Here is a 6000-nt window from a genome sequence, read left to right as displayed (position 1 = left end):
CACTTAAACACGAGGTACCGGGAGTCCTTGCCTGGTTGACAGAAAGTAGAAGGGGGAGGGGCAAGGGGAATGGGGAGTTACTGTTTAATGGGTACAGAGTTTTAGTTTTGCAACATGAAAGACTATTGTGGATGGATGGTGGCAATGGTTGCATAAAAACGAGAATATACTTAATGTCACTGAACTGTACACTTAAAAATGATTAAGACAGTGAATTTTGTGTTATGTGTTTTTTACCACAAATAAGAAACAATGTACGTATTATTCAAACGCAGAGAAGTCTGTTTCACTCTCTATATTGATATCATTCTTAAAAATAAAATGCCTAGAAAGAAAATTAATAAGAACTTACAGAATCTAAGTGCAGGAAAGCTTAAAACTTTACACAAAATATAAACTTGAATAATTAGAGAGCTGTGTGTAGTTCTAAGTAGGAAGATACAAGTGTAAAACTGCTGACCGTATCAAAAATCTATAAATCTGGGGTGCCTGGGTGGCTCAGTCGGTTAAGCGTCTGCCTTGGGCTCAAGTCATGATCTCAGGGTCCTGGGATCGAGTCCCGCATTGGGTTCCCTGCTCAGCGGGGAGTCTGCTTCTCCCTCTCCCTCTGATATTCCCCCTGCTTGTGTGCTCTCTCTCTCTCTCTCTCTCAAACAAGTTAGTAAGAATAAAGTACTGAAAGACAATTTGGGAAATAATTTTTTGTAAGAGTGGAATGAAAGGAAAGGACTTTAGAATAAGAATGGTAACTTCAGTATTGTGCTGATTTACTCATCTTTTTGTTGATTTAGTTATTTAGTTTTATTTGCCCCTTCATTCATTCCATTATTTAATTAACATTTACTGTGCAACATGATACTGTGATACCAGGCGTTGAGCTCTTATTACTACAAGTCTAGTTGATTAGAGACACCGTAATTGTGGCAGTAGGGATCTACAGCTTAAAATGTTCCCTTACTGAACGAGTTTCCTTCTACAAATTGATCCCACATCAGTAATCAGGTACATGTGCAGAGAAGTAGTTAAAAGGATATTTAGTGTAGCCCTTTTGGAGGATGGCAAAATGGCAAAGATTCCTCCATCCTTATACGTGCATCACCTGTAATGTGACACTGCGGATTCTCCCACCAAGCCAGGGGGTTATTTCTACATCCCTTGAATCTGGGTTGGATGTGTGACTTGGAATAGCCAGCAAGATTTTAGTGAATGTGTTGGAAGCAGAGGCTTGAAAAGCACTTGCACTTCGGGGCTTGCCACCTGAGACCCTGAGGCCACCGTGTGGAGAAGTCGAGGCTAGCCCACTGGAGGATGAGAGACTGTGAGGAGAGAGGCCCTGCCATTTCAGCTGTACCAGCTCTCCCAGTTTCCTCAAAGAATTGTGAGCTTGAGAAAAAGGGTTGTTGGGGCACCTGGGTGGCTCAGTTGGTTAAGCATCTGACTCAGATCTCAGGGCTCACGAAATCGAGCCCCACGTCGGGCTCCACACTGCGCACGGAGCCTGCTTAAGATTCTCTCTCTCCCTCTGCCTCCTCCAAACTGTAATCTCTCTCTCTCTGCCCCCGCCACACCCCCTCTTAAAAAACAAAAACAAAAACAAAAACAAAAAGGGTTATTGTTTTAAGCTATTAAGTTTTGGGGTGGCTTGTTATACAGTGGAAACCAATTGATAAGGCATTCTTTGTAATTGCTAAAAAACAATCTACTTATACGTCCAACAGGAGACTGGTTAAATGAAATCTCATTCATTCATACAATGAAATATGAGACTGCCATTAAGAATGATGTGGTTGTATATTCACTGACATGGGAAGCTATTCTTGATGCGTTGTTAAGTGAAAAAAGAAAATTATAAAACAGCACGTGGAATATGATAATTTTTTGTGTAAAAAAAAAAAAAAGCCTAAACAAACTATGAATGTGTCTGGCGGATTATCCTCTAATGTTAACAGTGGTTATTTCTGATTTTTAAAATTAATTCTTTGCATATGTGTATTGTTTCATTTGTCTACCTAGATGAAAAGAAATACTAATGAGGGTTTGGGGGGACAGTTATAGAAGAGATACTGAATGCAGTCTGATTTCTATAGGTAATGGTTGAATTAGCTAACTTTTCAAAAAGCCATTGTCTGTGTAAATGCCTTGGTTCCCACTCTGGGCTCTCACCTTTCTCCCCTCACCTCAGCTTCGAGAACCGCCCCGTGGGTCCCCACGCCTGGGCTCCCCTTCCTGTCTTACCCCTTTTCTGCTTTCCTGCCGGTGACCTCCATGAAACATTCATTATAATTTTATTCTTTGCTTCTCTTACAGTGCCTTTCTCTCTCTACTCAGGTTCCCATGCAGGATCTGTGTTTGTGGATGAAACCCGAGAGCACTTGGCTACACACACACTTTTGTCTTCTCAGTAAGCCAAGTAACGTGAGAACCCGGGGGACGGAATGAACACTACCAAGTGCACAAGGAGGACGCTGATACGGAAGGTGGGAGATGCAGCGTCAGTGATGGGGGGAAGGCTTTCAGGTTCAGTGTCAAAAAAGAATGCAGTGAGAACCCACTGCCCTGCCCACTCTTCCAGATACCTGCTTGGTATTTATATTAGGGCTTTTACTGTGAAGCTGAGTGTTCCTTCCAGAGTGCTTTTGAAATTCCGACTAATCTTGAGGTAGGTGACAACCTCTTCTCACTGATGGAAATATGGAGTACCCAAACGACTAGGTGATCTCTCTTAAGGCAGAGGAAAATCTAGTGTTAAACCCCGTCATCTGATTACGACCAGTGGTCCACGGACTTTAAGCCTCCACAAATAGACACTCGGAAAGGAATAGTGTGGCAACACTGCTGGCATTTCTACAAGTAAAATGATAATTTGCAATTAAACATTTACAACCCCAGAGAAAAAAAAAGTAACGATTAATGGACTTGGACCCGGGAAAATAATGATAGTATTTGTTTACATTTCTACCTACCTGCCTCTTTCTTCATCCATCCTTCCCTGTGTCTACACATCATAGAAACACATTTTTAAAATTTTTAAAATATTTTTATTTAAAAAAAAATATTTATTTACTTATTTGACAGAGAGAGAGAGAGTGGGTGCAAGAGGGGGAGAGAATCTCAAGCAGACTCCCCACCGGGCACGGAGCCTGACATGGGGCTCAATCCCAGGACCCTGAGATCATGACCCGAGGGGAAATCAAGAGTCGCATGCTTAATAGACTGAGCCACCCAGGCGCCCTGAAACACATTTTTTTTTTTTTTTTAAGTGAGTTTACGTAAGTAAAGGCACCGTGTCTGTAAGGCCTTTTGGGGCAGTTTCTGAGCGTTTGTATCAGGTTTTCCAAAAACTCAATCAAAATGCTAAGTGATGCAGTGTAATTACGTGGTTTTGTGAGCTTCAAGATAGTTTTTATTTTTTTAATTGGTTCAGTCTCATGTTTTCCCTAATGATTACAAATGATTTGAGGCTTGGTGCTATGAAATCTGCTTAGTGGAAGGTAATCCTGCCCTGGTAGGCATTCACTGTGCCTGGGGCGGGGAGAAAGAGTGTTTTCGTACATTATCAGTGTGAGTGGTTGCACTGAAAATAAACTGCGGCAACTATGAACGGTGGGTGTGTGCTAATCCATAATTACAGTCGAACCACTTTCTTGGAGTAACCAAAGATTTATCTACTTTGGGTTCTTTAATACCATGCAGTAAGTAGGTAAGTATGGAAATAAATTCCTCAAGCTATATAAAATCAGACTAAAGCACATTTCTTTTAAACATGACCTCTAAAATCTGTGCACAACTCATTTATTAGAAATTCCTATCTTACTTTCTCTTTTTAACCACATAGAAATTGTCTTGAAGCTCTGGTGAACTCCACTTATTATTGCTCACTCCCAGCACCCCCTCCACAGGAGAGAAGGTTGGAGGCTGAACTACCACTATGAGGGGATGGCGGCTGGTAGTACTTAAACTCAAAGAGAGAATGGTATGCCAGTTTACTAAATCAAATTCATGCTCTCATGTATGATATGCAGAAACTACTTGCTTATCCAACAGATCCTTATTACCTATTATGTACCAAGACCTGTTCTAGGGGCTCCTGGGTGACTCAGCAGGTTAAGCATCCAACTCTTGGTTTCTGCTCAGGTCATGAGCGAGATCGAGCCCCGCATCAGGCTCTGTGTTCAGTGCAGAGTCTGCTTCGGATTCTCTCTCCCTCTCCCTCTAGCTCATGAATGCGCGCTCTCTCTTTCAAATAAATACTTTTTTTTTTTTTTTAAGATTTTATTTATTTATTTGACAGAGAGAGACACAGCAAGAGAGGGAACATAAGCAGGAGGAGTGGGAGGGGGAGAAGCAGGCTCCCCGCTGAGCAGGGAGCCCGATGGAGGGCTCGATCCCAGGACCCTGGGACCATGACCTGAGCCGAAGGCAGACGCTTAACGACTGAGCCACCCAGGTGCCCCTAAATAAAGTCTTAAAAAAAACAACAACAACCGTTCTAGGTTCTCTGGATGCATCTTCCCGAAACATGGGTCAACAAACATATCTGCATTGCAGAGTGACAATTATTTGGTCAACTTTGGCCGAAGAAGATGAAAGAAGTCTTCAGAGAAGAAATAACGATTGTAGACACAGAAGTTTCCAACACAGGCATTGGAGCAGACAGACCCGGATGTAAATGGCGCTTCTGCAGAGAAACTCACTCCATGACCCTGGGCAGGTTTACTCATCGGCACTCAGCTTTAGTTTCCTTGGCAGTAGAAATATGATAAATAATACTAGTGAGGAAAACATGTAAGAAGCTTAGTGCGATTCCTGGTACATAGCACGTTCTCATTAAATGACAGTTCTTAGCATCATCATTATTACTCACCACCCTCACTGTGTAGATGAGCCTGTGGAGGAGTCAATTATCCCAGTTCACACAGCCATTAGGAGAAGTCATAGGAGCAGAAGCACGGTCTTCAGACTGTCAGCCCTTGTTCCTTCCATTACACAATGGTACCTGGGAGGCTGACACCACCGAGAAGCCAGCCTTCTTCTGGCATCTTTAAGGCTTTGTTTGGGCTGTGCCCCTCTGTGTGACAACAAACCAACGGCCACGTTCCCTTCGTACTTGTAGACATGACATTTCCCTGGTGGGGCAGGAGGTTGCTATTCTTTCTCTGAATTTGATCTGAGATGGACCAAGTAGAAGAATTAGAGGAGGAAGAAGAAGGATGACATGCAGAAAGGCAGCAGTACCAGAGAGAAAGCTCTTTATCTCGAGCCATGGACAAGAAAACCCAATGCAAATTTGACCTATTGTCTCTGAAGCACCTCAAACAAAGCAGTATTGGGTCATCTTTCTCCTCCACCACCCTGCTTTGGGATGAGAATGGGCAGAGCAAATGGGTCGCCTCTAGAACACAGACCTTAACAGTTCATGAAGGAGGGGTTCTGTCTAGAGTCCAGGGGCCCAGATGGGCCTTAAGAATGGATTTGGCCTTGGGGGGCAGGCAGTAAAGAAAGGGAGGGAAGGGGATTTTTTCCCCCCCAAGTGCTTCTTCCTTTGCAGAAATTACAGTAAAATGCATAAATCAAAGACAAAATGGACCTCTCTTGGCCCATTTGTGTGGAGTTCTTTGATAAGAGTGCAGAGTTCTTTGATAAGAGACCCTTGCTCCTGTCCAGAGCTCCAGAGTCCCCTGGGAGGAAGCAGAAAGGAGTGTGGTTGGGTTGAGTTTCTTGGTGATGTAAGAGAGGGAGAAGGGAGGACTCTTGTCCCTCCTAAATCACACTGGAATACTGAGAGCTGAACCTCAGCTGGTAACATCCTGGCCTCCCTGGCAGAGACAGGCCACACATCTGAACCTCATTCAGATGCCCTCCTCCCAGGAAGTTAATATTTGTGCAACACTCTGCAGCTTCCTTATCTGGACCTCCCAATACTCCATGCAACTAGCAGGCATGGAGTAGCATCACTCTCCTACAGATGAGGGCCTTGCCGTTCAGAAAGGTTGAATGATA

This window comes from Halichoerus grypus, chromosome 14, assembly GCF_964656455.1.
Source record: "Halichoerus grypus chromosome 14, mHalGry1.hap1.1, whole genome shotgun sequence".
Lineage (NCBI taxonomy): Eukaryota > Metazoa > Chordata > Mammalia > Carnivora > Phocidae > Halichoerus > Halichoerus grypus.
The sequence above is the reverse complement of the archived record's forward strand: the minus strand, read 5'-3'. Positions refer to the sequence as shown.